This window comes from Pongo abelii, chromosome 12 (assembly GCF_028885655.2).
Source record: "Pongo abelii isolate AG06213 chromosome 12, NHGRI_mPonAbe1-v2.0_pri, whole genome shotgun sequence".
Taxonomy (NCBI): domain Eukaryota; kingdom Metazoa; phylum Chordata; class Mammalia; order Primates; family Hominidae; genus Pongo; species Pongo abelii.
Window position 1 is genome coordinate 113,328,974 of NC_071997.2, and position 16,208 is coordinate 113,345,181.

The 16,208-nt window shown below is 39.8% G+C and overlaps 1 long non-coding RNA gene across 1 annotated transcript; it reads left to right on the forward strand.

Moving 5' to 3' along the window:
• Positions 1-225: 225 nt before the first annotated feature.
• On the forward strand, positions 226-10,823 carry LOC134759669 (uncharacterized). The gene is made up of 3 exons (XR_010136222.1): positions 226-453; positions 586-729; positions 9,708-10,823. It is a non-coding gene; the product is annotated as an uncharacterized LOC134759669 (long non-coding RNA).
• The last annotated feature ends 5,385 nt before the right edge of the window (positions 10,824-16,208 follow it).

Below are 16,208 nucleotides of genomic sequence, written 5' to 3' on the forward strand. Positions count from 1 at the left end.
GAATCTTGCCACCATGCTGTGAGGAAGCCCAAATTTTAGCCCATAGGGAGAGGCCCACTGAAGAGGAATTGAGGCTTCAGCCAAAAGCTAGCATCAACTGTAAGATCTGTGAGTGATGGACTCCAGCTCCTAGATTTGGAACCTTTCAGCTGGAGCCTCTGATGTCAGAAGTGCCGTTCTTGCTCTGCCCTGTTCGAACTCCTGAAACACAAAATCCATGAATGTAATAAAGGGTTGTGTTAGACTGCTATACCTTGAGATAATTTCTTATAAGTCATTAATAACTGAAGTAAGCATTAATTGAAACTTTAAACAGTTAAACTTAGACATTAATTATTTTGAAGATCATCTTTCCTTAAAAACTTCAAGATCTTTGAGGGGATAATTTGCCGTCTTAGTATTTAGAAGAATTGTGTTTGTGTCTATATGAGGGAGATCAGATTATAATAGAAGGTAAATGGGTACAGTATTTTGTATGATCTGTAACTGTCTTAAAAGCTTTCCTGGAATTTTAAACTATTTTCTCTTTTGATTAAAAAAATAGAGGATGAGATATGCACTCATTACAAGAATAATATGTTTCAGGATTTGGTAAAATGAAGAGAAAGTTTTGAATGGGCTAAACAGGAACTCAAGGACTTCTTATAATACATTCCAGAGCTCAGCAACTCTTTTTTTATATTGCCTGCTGTTTGGGATTATATTCATCATTGCTGCCTTTAGTTACAGGTGGGGACATTACTTTGGAAACCTTTCTTTGTATTGTCTTTGCAACCTAGATCTATTGCCCATGACATTTTAGCTATTTAATAACTCTACTGTTCCAGCAAAACCTCCCCAAGGAGCAGTTCAAGCTCCTAATGTCCACCAACCTAAGCTCTCCATAGGAGCAATGAAAAAACACAGGTGTGAGAAATCTGAGGATTCCTCTCCAAGGGCTCTCTCTCCAGTCAGGGGTGTATCTTCCTTAAAATAGAGCTTAAGCTCTATGGGGTAGTTAATCTTAGATATTCAGAAATGGAAGATTAACCCCCAAAGATTAAGTGATTATCTAAATGCGTTAATTCAAGGTGATTGTTAATTTATTAGCTTCGATTCTTATGAATGAATGACAGTTCACCCTGCTAACTTCATATAGATTATTTTCATCAAATGAGAACAAAAGTGTTTTTGTGAGGAAAATAAATATATTTCCTCCAAATGAACAACAGAAAGTTAGCACTATGTTTATGTACCTTATAAAAGGTGTGAAGGAGATTCTGAAATTCCATGACTCACTCATCTGGCGTGACATTTTTCATTTCAAAGAATATTGGTTTCTGCTTGAGCTTATAGTAAAAAGACAGGATTCCAATATTTATAGAAACAAAAAAATTTTTATTGGCCTTTTTCCTCTCAAAGAGATTTAGGGCTACCAAGTCTAGCAAACCCTATTGATTCAAGAGATACCTACCATATGTCATTTTTTTGCTAGGCTTTTTTACTGGTTCTGGAGAGGCAAATTAGACATGAAATTTGCCTTCAAAAAGCATATAATCTCATGGGGAGGTAAACCATGTATAAAAATAATTAAAATGTAAGGTAATAGAAAGTGAGATGGACTGTATGGAAGGTAGGAACACACTAAGTGAGAGTTAAGAGGGAGAGAAACTTTGCAGGTGCTGGTAGAAAATTCAAGATGGTGGGATAAAGGGGATGTGGAGTCAGAGGAAGTTGGTTTCATGGTGGAGATGAACCAGGGGAAACAGAAGATTTTTCAAGTGAATTACAAAGGTTTGGTTTGGCTGGAACATCCAAACTGGATGTACATCAGTACTGATGGGGTCCTGCTAAAGGGGAGATTCCTAGGCTCTACCAGACTTACAGACCCAGCTCAATGTAGTGGTCTATACAGGTGGACCTGAGCACTCATACATTTAACAGGCTGCTCTTGGGACCATAACTACAGCTGGGTTCAGGGATTTCCAGGCAGAAGGACAAGATTTATAATAGGGAGTGATGAGAGATGACATTGGGAAGGTTGGTTGGTGTCAAATCATAAAGGGCCTTGACTTCCAGAATGTATATGAGCTTTATTCATTAGTCAGTGGGGGTACTGGGAGAGACTCTTGAGGAATGAACTGACAGATCAGAGAAGTGCGTCCAGAATGGCAGTCAGCTGGTGTGAATAGGATGGATTAGCAGGTCAAAGACCAGAGGTAGGGAAAACAATTAGGTGCCACATGTAATTTCCCATGAAAAAGTAATTGAAGCATGAAATTTAAGAGAGGCAACAGCAGGGCTGGAGAGAAAAGCATGGGAGGGCTTCTAATCTCATTCACCTGACAATGGTTTACTTTCATTCCTGGGACATCTCTGACTTTGATCTTGCCTCTCCTTGAAGACACTCTTAGTAAACCCTTAAATACTTATAACTCAGGCTCTTGTTATTTATGGCTAAAGTACGTTGTGCTTAAATATATAGAATGGCACTTGCTATCATTATTTTAAGACAAAAGCATGTTCATTTCACTGAGTCCTCTGAACTTAAAGATACTTAAGGATGTCTTAATCTGGATATGATTGACTCTTTGCCAAAATGAGATGGGTCAAGAAATGGTGGAGGCCGTTGAATTTTTTTATCTGCCCAGCACCTTGCATATGAGTGAACACACAGTAATAACTTTAAAAATCTTGGTTATTTATTTGAGCTCCAATTCCGGTTTCTGAATGTTTTGATTCTGTCCTGATTTTCTTGGGAAGTCAGGATATACTTTTAAAAATATTATTTCTTCTCTAATAATCTTTTTCTCTTTCTCTGCTCTCTCTCCTCACACAGCCTGTTCTCATAGGCTTGGCCCTGATTACTCACAGGGATGCATAGAGTAGTCCCTTTAGAGGAATAATAGAGGCTGATGACTTCTTGGAATTACCTGGCCTTTGAACACATTGCACATGTTTGGGAAATGGCTCAAAATTTGGCACATTACTGTCTTCCACATGAATAATTGCAGCACATAAAAACAGATATTCCCAGCAACTCTGTATAAGGAAACACAGCTAAATGAAAAGAAGAGGGGGCAAATGCTGTGTCTTTTTGTGTGGAAATATCAGAAGAAGAAAAAAACTTTCTGTCTCAAAAACATAGCAGCTTATAAATTCAGATTAATCTTTAAAAAAGTATAAAATGCAAGTGAATCTTAAGGAAAAACTTAAAATTAGTTGCTGTAATCTCTATGGGACCTGTTATAGGCTAAACTGTGTCCCTTCAAAATTCATATGCTGAAGCCCTAATCCTCGGTACCTCAGAATCTGACTGTATTTGGAGACAGGATCTTTAAAGAGTTGATTCAGTTAAATGAAGCCATTAGGATGGATTCTAATCTGATGTAATTGGCATCCTTATAAAAGGAAGGAATGTGGACACAAATAGAGACATCACAGATGCAAACAGAAAAGACCACGTGAAGACAAAATGAGAAGATGCTGTCCCCAAGCCAAGTAGAGAGACTTCAGAAGAAACCACCCCTGCTGACCCCTTGATTGTGGACTTCCAGCCTCCAGAACAGAGCAATGAGAAAGCAAACTTCTGTTGTTTAAGCAACTCAATCTGCAGTACTGTATTTTGCTATGGAAACCCTGGGCCAACAAATATGGACCCCCAGTGCCAAAGGGAAATCAGAGGGCTTGGGAGGAGCCTGGCACCAATGAGAGACCCACCCTGTATGGCACACGCCTGAGCCAGGGGTATTGTGGCATCAATTGATCTTCTACCTCCATCACCAAGGGGTCCCTTACCTCACCAGAAGAAACCATGGGAAGCAGCTCTTTTCAGGGTTTATCTCCATTTTATCAGATGTGTTTGTGGTGATATAATGGAGACCGCAAAAAAAAAACAAAAACAGAAGGAGAACATATTTTCAGAATCTCTCTTCATTTTAGCAACTGGTTCAAAGTTGAGATCAAATGAAGATTGTTAAGAATAAGGACTGCAGGTCATAGGAGAGGGTGACCCCTCCAATGGCTTGCTTTCCGGGGTCCTGACTCTCTCAAACATGTGTCTCCGCTGCCTGCACTTGACCTGAGATGCAGTTCCTTTACTGTGCATTTTGCTGTAATCACTCTGCCCTACTCAGTTACTGCCTATTTCCACCTCCACCATATTTTGGATTTAAGACTGACTTTTTTATTCTCAAGGCCACCTTCCCCAAAGAGATTCACTTTCCTTTCTCCCTGCATGACACCCCAAAGCTGTGAGCCAACCCTAGCTGCTCCCACACCAGAATAAATTCATTGAACCCCAGGCTCAGCCAGAGCTCCAGGTTGACCTGAGAGAGTAAAAAGAAACAAGAATGAGCCCAGTCCAGACACCAGCCCTTTGGCTGGGCTCACCACAACCCCAGTGCAAAGAGGAGCAAAATGCCCGCTAATTAACCTGCACCAATAATACCATATTCTATCAAATCTAGGTAGCTATCAGTTGAAAGACACAATATGATTTTATATACCAGTAAAAAGAACAAATACTGTCAAGTAAACACTATCACACTATCAACTGTAAGATGCTTAATATTACAGAGTAGTTCAAAGGTTTTTTTTAAAACTGTGTATTTTAGAATCAATGATGACATGAGATGCATAAGCATGAAAAGGACGTGACTTAAGAACAATGTCCCAGCACTTTGGGAGGCTGAGGCGGGTGGGTCATGAGGTCAGGAGATCAAGACCATCCTGGCCAACATGGTGAAACCCCGTCTCTACTAAAAATACAAAAACAAGAAATTAGCCGGGCATGGTGGCAGGCGCCTGTAGTCCCAGCTACTCGGGAGGCTGAGGCAGGAGAATGGCATGAACCCGGGAGGCAGAACTTGCAGGGAGCCAAGATCATGCCAGCCTGGGTGACAGAGCAAGACTCCATCTCAAAAAAAAAAAAAGAAAAATGAACAAATCCTTGTCTTTTTGCAGACATATGATTTTATGCTGTGATTTTAAAGTTTGCAATATTTTTTCTGTACTGAACAGGAAATAAATACATTTTCCTACACCATCCTCAAAATCCATACAACTGAAACCCCATATAGTTTACCAGGACAAGGTAATGAAGGCAGGAATTCAGGGTAGATACTGTCCCAGAGGTTTTCATGAGTATCTAAGCTTGTGACTATTGTATAAGAGAGTGTTTCCAGAGGTTCTTCCTTTTCTTCTGAATGTATTTCTATTGTTTCAGGTTGCCTGATAGCCCTTGCTATCTAAATTCTTATTATCAGAATTATTTCTATCTAAACTAAGACACTAAATAAATGTAAATAGCTTTTTTTAAGATGGCCTGACATCTCTCAATATCTGAACTCTCATTCCTGTCTATCTGAAATCCACAAACCATCTGATGTGGATAATGTTTCACAACCTGAGATTGAAGATTTCCAGACCTAAATGGACCTTTCCAATGAAAGAATTGCCAGGTTTCTGTTTAGGACCATGCTTGTTTAAGCCCTGTCAGTCACCTTCTTACGCAGAAGCCTAGCAATTCTTTCATTGGAAACTCCATCATCTAACTATGCGAGGTTGAGCAAGTTACTTTATTTTTCCCACCTTTGTTTCCCTGTCTGTCCTATGCAAGTTACAACTGCCTCATAGAGTTGCTGTGAGAAATAGATGTGATTGATTTTATGTAGATGAGCAGGAGTACTCAGTGCCTGAGGTCTCACTCTTGCTGCCAGCTTGTCTGCCCCTCTACCCCTCTGAACACCCCCTTCCTTGACCTCTGGCTACTGGTTGGTTTTGGCCAATGGGAGGCACAGTAAGGGGTTGGGAGCAGGAAGGAAAAAGGAGTTTGGATACTTATTATTCCTGAAATCTTCCTGCTTTCTACTTCATTTTGTCCTAGAGAATGCCCATTTTTTTTTTTTTTTTTTTGAGACGTGATCTCAGTTCACTGCAACCTCCGCCTCCCAGGTTCAAGCAATTCTGCTGCCTCAGCTTTCCCAGTAGCTGGGATTACAGGCATGTGCCACCACACCCGGCTAATTTTTTGTATTTTTAGTAGAGACGGGGTTTCTCCATGTTGTTCAGGCTTGTCTCGAACTCCCAACCCCAGATGATCCGCCGGCCTTGACCTCCCAAAGTGCTGGGATTACAGGCATGAGCCACCGCCCCCGGCCGAGAGCTCCCATTCTTTACTGGTTCCCTTAACTCTCTTCACACTCGTGAACACAGTCCCTGTTAACATCTCTTGTATTATTCATTTGAGGGCACCATCTGTTTTCTTCCAGGGCCATGACTGTACCCTCTCCCAGGCGTGCAGGTGGTGACGTTTGCCCCCTGATGGAGTTTGCTGCCTTAAGAGATTGTATCTTAGTCCAGCAGCAGAATGACTTATCCAGAAAAATCTACTATTTGAAATCTGGCTCTGTGCAGGCTTAAACATTTTGTTTATGTGGTGAAAATAAGGAGAACGTCATTCTTGAAAAGGAATTTATTTTTTAACTTTTGGCCAAACACCCCCTTTCATTCCCTCCTCCTCTTAAAAAAAGAAAAAAAAAAGAAGATGCTCTGGCTTGTATTTATGAGGGAGTAAGGCATGCAGTTCTCCTTTCAAAGCTGTTCACATGGAAAGGAAACTGGCCTTGACATTTACACAGTCCAGGAGGATTCCAAATAGAATTTGGACAGATTGGGAATTTACCATCTTGGAGTGTAGGGAAAGCAAGCCTGGTGAGAAGATGTGGTGACATATATGAGGCAATCCATAGATGTTAGGAATGTGCTGCTCTGTATGTGCCTCACTTCTTCAAGATCCAATGGAATTGCCACAGATATGCATATGTTCTTTACGATATCACATGAGAAGACCATCCAATTAAAGCACTCCACACTAAAGGCAAGGAGTATAAATGCTGCATATATTTATGATTGCTTAATGTCAACAAAAGGGTCTTTTAAGCACAGCACATTCCTTACCCTGCACTCACAGATCATGCTAAACACATCCAAATGCACAAGCTATAAAAGAGGGAAGAGGCAGTACCGGCACCAAGCTCTTTGGTTTCTGCATCTGGCCAGCGTCCACTGGGAGAAATGTAAGTCAGAGTTTACCACATGGATTACAAATGTGCTGAATTGCAAGAATGATTATTAAATGAAAATATCCATAGCACCTGCAGCTTGTCCCGGAAAATTCCCCCAGGGTGTTGTGGGTGCTTTTCTAAAAAAATTTTTTTAAGGAAAAAAAGGAAGACAGAGTGAGATGCAAATGGCAACTCCAGCTGTTTATAGTAGCAACTCCATTAATGTTCCTGAAGGGTTTGCAGAGTCAATTCAGTCAATCTGAGCTGCTTCCATTCTCAGCATGAGTGTAAGGAGTGGGGGCTAGGGGAATATCATTAGCCTCTTTCCTTTGAGGTTTGGATGATCAAGACAATGAAAATAATAGTAATGTAAATGGAAATTGCTTTGAAAAACAAAGCACGTCAGTGCAGGGGGAAGCATGAGGCTAGCTCCATTTCTCTGACCCAGCAGTAGTATTTATTCTGTATAAGGTCAGGGCTTCTTCTAGAAACAGACACTGAGAGGCTATGTGGATTTTGTTTATTTAATACATGATTGTGTGTATATATATAGAACACTCTGAACATATGTAATAATATCTGGCTGTGTTTCAATTTGTGTGTGTGTGTGTGTGCATGCTTGCACAAGCATGCTCACACATCCATGTATGTTTGTGTGCATGTGAAAAGAAAAATAATAAAGTTAGGGGAAGTTCAGTGAAGTGGTAAATTTCTGGAATTTGAAATCAAAATACCTAGAGTCAAGTTATCACCCTATCAGTGTAAGTACTTGGGCAAGTGATTTAACCTTTCTGCACCTGAGTTCCCTAATGCAGCAGTCCCCAACCTTTTTGGCTGCAGGGACTGGTTTCATAGAAGAACATTTTTCCATGGACTGGGGGCAGTTGCAGGGGGAGGGGGATGGTTTGGGGGATGAAGCTGTTCCACCTCAGATTATCAGGCATTAGATTCCCATAAGGAGCACACAGTCTGGATCCCTCGCATGCGCAGTTCACAATAGGCTTCCAGCTCCTATGAGAATCTAATGCCTCTGCTGATCTGACAGAAGGCGGAGCTCAGGCGGTCATGCTCACTTGCCCACCGCTCACCTCCTGCTGTGCGGCCGAGTTCCTAACAGGCCGTGGACCTGTACTGGTCTGTGGCTTTGCTAAAAAACATGATTCAATGATACTGTTAAAGCAAAGTAAGATTATTTAGCACCATCGTGATAATCACAGAGACCACTGCAATGGGGTCTTGGGTTCAATTCCAAATGCAGCAAGGGCAAGTGGAAGTTTATAGCCAAGGAGCAGGGTGGAGGTCAGAGGATAGAACATTACCAAGAGGAAACATCAGGGCTAAGGGGGACTGTGGCTAAACTGACTTAAGAGAATTCTTGCTGAAGGGAGGCCAGGGTGATCAGACATCACCTGGGGATGGTGGATGGAGGATGAGGAAACTGAACACATATCCAGGGTGATGAGATATTGAAGGTGAGGGTTCTTGCTAAACTGATTTAGCAGGGTTCTTTGCTAAAAGTGGATTTTATAAGGAAATGAGCAGTAAAGTGTGGCCAAAAGGAATTTTTGTTACCTTGTAGCTTTTTAAAAAAACTATTAATGAGCTCTCATAACACAAATATGATAGGCAGATAGATATATTTTTTGAGACAGGGTCTCACTCTGTTGCCCAGGCTGAAGTACAGTGGCATGATCATGGCTCACTGCAGCCTTGACCTCTTGGGCTCAAGTGATCTGCCCACCTTGGCCTCCAAAGTAGCTGGAACTACAGGCATGTATGTACAGGAACTACATACAAACAGCTAATGTTTGTATTTTTTTGTAGAGACAGGGTTTCACCATGTAGCCCAGGTTGCTCTTGAACTCCTGGGTGCAAGTGACCTGCCCACCTTGGCCTCCCAAAGTGCTGGGATTACACGTATGCGCCACATTGCCCACCCTATGACAGATACTTTAAAAGGCTTTAAGAAGAATATATTTGGACCCTTGTTCCCACCCCTGATCCCCATCCCACCGCCAGCAAACAAGCATAGACTTCTAAAGGAGAGTTCTACCGTGTCTTCTAGGCTCTGGGGTTTGTGGTGTCAGTGTGGATAACTGGTAAAAAGAGGACTGAAATGAAACTAAGACACGCTGAATTGACTTATGTTATAGAAGGGCAAAGAGGTGGGGGAAAGCAGAGACCCAGAAATGTGAAAAGATGGCAGAAAGCTAGAGGAAGGTGAGAGCCACTGAGAGTTGAATTTTAGGAGCACTTTTGGTAGTTGGAAGCAGTGAGAAAACAGGTTTTCTCTGTTTTCACCATGCTGTGATGGGCAAAACGTTGGAAAGATAATGATTTAAAGCAAATTTTGAAGAACTTTTTCCTATATGTTGCATTTTGTTATACCTCTTTGCCATTTTCTTAGACTTCAATAAATAATCAAAATTGTTTGCAATCTTTTCTGAATTGATTGTATGTTGAACTGGAACACTAGGGAGCTCAGCTTTGCATGTGTTACAGAAAGATAATTTTTAAAGTGACCATTGTAAGAATGTTAACCTACATTTTGATGTTGAGTAGTTAATGAGTTATATTTTCAGTTATGCTCAGGATTATGTGGTGAAATGAGAAAAAATAAAAAGAAATGCACAAGACATAGACCTCTATCTGTATCTCCAGGGCAAAATGCTGAATGACAGAAGGCTGAAGAAAAGCTAAAAGCTCTGTCCTATTGAGAAGTTCATCACAGGGAAGACTCCACTGAAGTAATCAGATGCCTTTCCTGCTGCCCTGAGTCTTTAACTCTCCAAAGGGAGTCCTGAACCCAAGGCTGTTTCAGCTGCATGTGATTGTTAGGATCATTCACTCATACCCCTTTATTTAGGATAGAGAACAATCAGGCAAAGAAGGGGGAGGACTAACCCAAGGCCAGATAATTAGCTAAGGGCATCAGAACCCACAGTTCAGGGTTGTTAGTACCACATCAAGCTCCCTTGCAAATTATCCTCATAAATCCTAAGCCCACAGGCTCGGGGCTCATCTAAAAGAGATAGACCAGAGAGGTGGAGATGGAGAAAAAAGTCTCCTACCACACACTGGAACCACTTTTACAGAAGTGCCTGTTGTCTCCCCTGTACCCCTGCACTCCAAACACCAACAATGCCAGGCAGCAAGCTGTTGCAGAAAGGAAGCAGGCTGCTGCCCCTGCAGTGTTCAGGCCTCCTCCTGACAGGGCTCCGTTTACCTGAATCCAACTCAGGGAAATGGTCATCGCTGACTATGCTGCACAGAGCCTGCAAAGTTATGTTAATAATCTCTCTGGGCCTTAAACTGAATAACCAAGATTTCACACATGTACCATTCACTTCCCACTTAATATGCACACTCAATTTACACAGGAAGTATGCCTAAGGCTCTTTCAGTGACTGTATGTGACTACACATAGGGTTTTTCTTTTATAACAGATTGGCAAATGCCTGAGGTGGTATGAGTGTGGTGTTGCTGGAAAACCTTAGTTGAAATTCCTAGACTATATGAAATCCTTTTTAAATCTCCTTATTCTGAAAACATATTTTTTAAAAAAAATTTAGACCACTCATGGGATTTAAAGTAAAAAGTACAAATATACTGTATTTCGTGACTATAATCAAACTGGAGACATTATGCAAACATAGCACTCTTAGATTTTCATTCTTCTACTTTAGGTTGCAATTGTCTATCTCTGCGTTATGTGCAAACCAAAATGAGAACTGTGGGAATAAAACACATGGTTGTGTTCACGTTCTGAATGTTCAAGTATTAGCAGAATTGAGAGATCCATAGAGTCACAAGAAATCATGAAAAATTATTTTGTGTTGCTGCCCCTCTTTCTGCACCCCTCGCTATGATATATGCCTCTTTACTTATTGCAGGTCCCTGGGAGGTTCCTCCAGCTTTTAAATGGGGCAGGAGACTACTTTTACCTTTGATGTCTCAGTATAGCATCCAATAATAGTCACAGAATAATACATAAGTATTTTCCTTATGTCTAACCTAATTTCTAAATATAGACTTATACTTCTGGCTATGATGTAGTAGTTTGTGGCACACTTGAAACTCTTGAAACTCTTGCCAGGAACAACCAAAAGAGAAGGTTGATTTTTAAAAGTGTCTAAAGGCATGATAGCACTACTAACATGAGGACTTAAAGGGCCACATACTGGAAGAAAGAAAGCTCAATGAGGTGAATATCCTGCTTTTCTAGTCAGGACATTTGGCAATTTTTAGTATGGGATAAGTGTCAACCTCAAAAAAAAAAACATCAGAGAAAACTATCTCTTAGGGCTGGGCGTGGTGGCTCGGGCCTGTAATCCCAGCACTTTGGGAGGCCAAGGTGGGTGGATCACTTGAGGTCAGGGGACTAGCCTGGCCAACACGGTGAAACCCTGTCTCTGCTAAAAATACAAAAAATTAGCGGGGTGTGGTGGCATGCACCTGTAATCCCAACTACTCGGTAGGCTGAGGCAGAAGAATCTCTTGAACCCAGGAGGCAGAGGTTGCAGTGAGCTGAGATCATACCACCGACAGAGAAAGACTCAGTTTCAAAAACAAACAAACAAAAAAACAAAACAAAAACTTACCTCTTAATTTAATGATTTTATTCAAGAGTGAGCAAAGAGGATTATAACCTGGGATGCGCAGCTATAGCAAGTCTCAGGTGCACCTGAAGAGGGGAAGGTAAGAGGGAGCTTTTATTTGGCAAAAAGGGAGAGGTTTACATAAGCTACTTGGAAAGACTTTTATTGGTTCTGTAGGCTCAAAGCTGGAATTGGCATCAGTTCATTGGTGGAGATGCCGTTACTAGGCCAGTGTTCTTCTGAGAACATTTTATCTGAATTGCTGCAGTCCTAAAGAATGTCTAGTGTTAAATCTGGTCATAGAAATATGTGCATGCATGCAAAATGTAGGTCATAAAAAGCATGAGATGCTTAAAGGACATGAAAGAATTTCTCGTGAGATTATTTTAAAAAGTCCTTGGGACAATCTTGTTTCAGACATACAAGCATTAGCTCTCTGTCTTCATGCTTTCCCAGCTTCAGTTTGTTTGGGCCTGCCAAGAGTGATTTCATCCTAGTATCTGCAACCTTCACATTAGCCCATCAGAGGAGCACTTCTAATGGGCAGAGAAGTGGTACAGCTTTAGGCAATGTTAAGGTATAGGGAACGAAAGGCTGGAATTCTGGATTTCCAAGACAGCTAAAATGTGAGGGCTAAAATCCTGGAGAGAAGAAAGGTGCAGAAAAGGGAGCCTGATATTTGGCACTGTTTTTATTCTCTGGGCATTTGATTATTAAGCTATATAGGGCAAGAGACTGCAAAGCTAAACAGTAACAACTGAAAAGCAGAGCAGAGTCTTTGGCAGTTACATGGTGCCAAGAAATGTTTTAAAAATTGGGTTTAAAACTTGAAAAAGAGGAGGAGTCATTGCAGACACTTCAGGCTGTAAGCTGGGACCACTGGAAGATTATATTCTACAAGCAGAGGTAGACCAAGTTTTCCAATGATGCAAATCAGTCTCAAATCAGTTCCATCTATGATTAGATTGAGACAATCTGTCTCCTCCTGCCTTCAGAAGGGAGGCTGAATCCCCTCTGAAAGAATACTGCATTATTCAAAGCATTCAAAATTTTCATACACAATATCTGACATTCAACAAAAAAATGATTAGGCATGCTAAGAAACAAGATCAATAAATTAATAAACAAGAGAAAGAGATATGTGACCCAGATATTCAAATTATTAGATATGAGTTTAAAAATAATTTTAATTAATATGTTTAATAAAATAGATGGCAATATGAAGAATGTCATTATAGAATTGGAATCTTTTTAAAATAATCAAATGGAAAATTTTAGGAATAAAGTTTTAATATCTGATATTAAGACATAGGTGAACAGCAGATTAGACAGAGCTAAAGAGGAGCTCAGTAAGGTAGAAGATAGGTTAGTAGGAAATATTCACAGTGAAGCCTGAAGACAAAAAAAGCATAAGAATTACAGAAAATAATGTCAGAGACATGTAAAATACGGTGAAAAATCTAACACAGAGATTCTGAACCTCTGCACTATTGGTATTTGAGCCAAATAATTATTTGTTGTATGGATATTTTGTCCTAGGGACAAAATTTTCCAAATTGAGAGTCATTAGTCTAAACCTAGCATAATTAAAGAGAGAATGGGGCAGAGGCAATACTTGAAGAAAAATGGCTGAGAATTGATTCAAGAAGCACTGCAAATCCAAAACCTAGGCATATCAAAGTAAAACTGTCAAAACAAAAAATAAAGAGAAAATAATAAATATAGCCAAAGGGAAAAAAAATATGTTACTTTTGAAAGAGCAACTTTAACAGTTCACTTCTCAACAGAAATGAAGGGAACTATGTGACAATGGAATGATATCTCTAAAGTGCTGAAACAAAATAAAAGCTGTCAGAATTCTATAGCCAGTAAAAAAAAATACTCAAAAACAAATAACAAATAAAGGTATTCCTGACAAAAGCTGAGATAACTCATTCCTGACTCATTTCCCTGCAGGAAATACTTAAGGGAACATTTCAGTCAGAAACACAGAAAATGCAAGAAGAAATGAAGAACAATAGAATGGTTAAATATATGGGTAAATCTAAATTAATACTGACACTAGAAAACAATAACAATAATATTTAGTGAGATTTACAATGTATGTAGAAATAAAATATATGGTAACAATAACAGGAAGGATACAGGGGGTTGTGCAATAGAAAAACTAATATAACAGTCCTTAGACTGCTATCGTTACAAAGGCCTGCTTGCAAGGTTGGCTCTGCATCTGGAAACTTGGATTTTAGGAGGGTTCCCACCATTTCCTGAGCCAATAGGAGTGGCTCACTGTGTGTAAAGAGTTTGTGTGAACCATATGGTTTATGCTGAACACCTGGTTTCCTTCTGGAAGTCTGAAATTTTGGTACATGCTAGACAGAAGTTGTCTATATGACCAATATTTAATAAATACCCTGGGTGGTAAGTCTCTAATGAGCTTTCCTGGTAGACAAGCATTTGACAAGTGTTGTTACAACTTGTTGCTACAGGAATTAAGCACTTCTTATATAATTCCACTGGGAAAGGACTCTTGGAAGTTTGTGTCTAGTTCCCTCCGAACTCTGCTATATGTACATTTTCCCTTTGCTGATTTTGTTTTGTATCATTTTGCTGAAATCAATCATAACTATTAGCATAACTATATTCTGAGTTCTGTGACTCCTCCTAGTGAGTAATAAAAACTTGGGATAGTCTTGGAGGACCCCAGATACAGGGCCTTTTAACTCTCAACATTCAAAAGTTCAAGATTTCCAAGGCTCTTTCAACATCAGTGAAGTGGTAGAAGCACAAATTTGTATTAGTTTCTAATAAATAAAAAAATGCACACTGTAGTCTTCAAGATAACCACTGAAACAAAACTAAATGAATGTTTACTTAATGAGCTAATAGAAGTGGTAATAGGTAATAGGGAATACTTGACTAAGGCAAAGAAAGGCCAAAAAAGGAGAAAAGGGGATCAAAATTAATATGAAAGATGAAAAAACAGATATTAATATAAACCTAAATATTTTAGTAGTTCCATTAAATGTAAATGGCCTATATATCCTAATTAAAAGACTAAAGTAGGCCAGAGGCTCACACCTGTAATCCCAGCACTTTGGGAGGCTGAGGCAAGAGGATCGGTTGAGCCAAGGAGTTCAAGACCAGCCTGGGCAGCATAGCAAGACCCCATCTCTACAAAAAAATAAAAAATTAGGTGGGCATAATGGTGTGCATGTGTAGTTCCAACTACTTGAGAGGTTGAGGTGGAAGGATCACTTGAGCCCTGGAGGTCAGGGCTGCAGTGAGCTATGATTATGCTGCTGCATTCCAGCCTAGGTGAGAGAGTGAGACTTTTCCTTGAGAAAACAAACGAACAAAAAAAGATTAAGCTAGATTTTGTAAAATGTCTACAGTGAGCTATGATTATGCTGCTGCACTCCAGCCTAGGTGACAGAGTGAGACTTTTCCTTGAGAAAACAAACAAAAAAAGATTAAGCTAGATTTTGTAAAATGTCCAACCATATACTGCTCAGAGGAGATGCACTTTAAATATAAGGAGACAAAACTATTGGAAGTAAAAGTATGGAAAAGCTATATTTGGCAAACCAGTAGTATACTGGAGCCAGCTATTAAGGGCTTGCAAGGTTGTGAAACATTCAGAAATTTTGACTGTTAAAACTTTTTTTAACATTTACACCACTGATGCAAACCTTAATCAAAAGAAAAATGATGTGGCTACACTATTACCAATCTTCTCTAAGGCAAGAAACATTATACAGATAAATCCATTTCTTACTGATAAAATGATTAATCCACTATTATAGTGTAACAATTTGAAATTTGCTTACACTTAATAACATACCTTCGAAAACAGCAAAATTTGATGGAATTTAAAGAACATGTGCTGAACGTGCAGGTTTGTTACATAGGTATACATGTGCCATGGTGGTTTGCTGCACCTATCAACCCATCATCTAGGTTTTAAGCCCTGCATGCATTAGGTATTTGTCCTAATGCTCTCCGTCCCCTTTCCCCCCACCTCCTGACAGGCCTCAGTGTGTGATGTTCCCCTCCCTGTGTCCATGTGTTCTCATTGTTCAGCTCCCACTTATGAGTGAGAACAAGGACATACATGTAAATTCACAATCATGATGGAAGACATCTATATATCTTTCTCAATAAATTATAAATATATTAGAAGAATTTCCTGCCTATATGACACAAAGTGGGAGTGTTAGAACTTTTTATTTGTAATCTTCAGACTTTTAAGTCTGAAACAAAGATATCCCAAATAGAGGCCATCATTCCACCTGCTTTTAACCGTTTAGCAAAGGCAATCCTGGGTATTTGATATGGGTAATGGCTACTCATGCATGTATTCATAGTCAGTCAAACATTTATTCAAATCCAACCTGTGCCATTCTCTGTTTCAGCTGTTAATTATACCACCATAACGTCTTTGCTGTGAAAAATTTAGTCTAATTTGAGATGTAGACATAAACAAGTAATTGCAGAGCAAAGCACCAAATACTCCATTATCAGTTAAGATCTTTCCCATTGCAAATAATAAAAACCTTGACTC